Here is a 654-nt window from a genome sequence, read left to right as displayed (position 1 = left end):
TTGGGTTTGTGTAAGGGGAAGGGGGGAGGGAGTTGGTGGAAATCCCAATTGTACTTATGGTGCAATGTGTTATTGACAGTGACTCGGGGAGAAAAGTAGCCGGTTTTTTTTGCCTCTCTGTGCTCCTTCGCCTTGGTGAAGGATGGAACACCAGGGCATTCTGTGATCAGGTATTTGCTACCCCTTTGTTACTTGGTTTAGGAAGTAATGGAGTGGTGAGAATGAGCAATGCAGGTGTAGTTATATTAAAAAAAAAAAAAAAAAAACCAACAAAAAAACCCCAAAACCAAACCCAACAAAAACCCAAACCCCATGCACTTAAGATGGTATGGATCAGGGATGTGTCAGTAAAGGAAGGGGCTGATATAAATATTGGTTTCCTTAATGAAAGCCTAGAGTGAGGAGACTCTGAGCAGTAGGATCCCAGACCCAGAGACAGCCTGCCTGATTTACAGGGCTGCACAAAGCATTCTGTCAAGGATGTCAGAAATTCCCCCGTGATCATTTATTTGCCAGACAGAGCTCCTGTTCTCCCTGTTGTAATAGAAACATATCGACGCTGACAGGGGGAAATAATTAAATGCTCTCTACAAGGACTGCAGCACTAAAATTCCCTGCTTGGTGCCAAGTGCTAGATCAGTGCCTGGAAGGGAA

Source organism: Gavialis gangeticus, unplaced genomic scaffold (assembly GCF_001723915.1).
Source record: "Gavialis gangeticus isolate Ggan-Ray unplaced genomic scaffold, GavGan_comp1, whole genome shotgun sequence".
NCBI lineage: Eukaryota > Metazoa > Chordata > Crocodylia > Gavialidae > Gavialis > Gavialis gangeticus.
The sequence above is the reverse complement of the archived record's forward strand: the minus strand, read 5'-3'. Positions refer to the sequence as shown.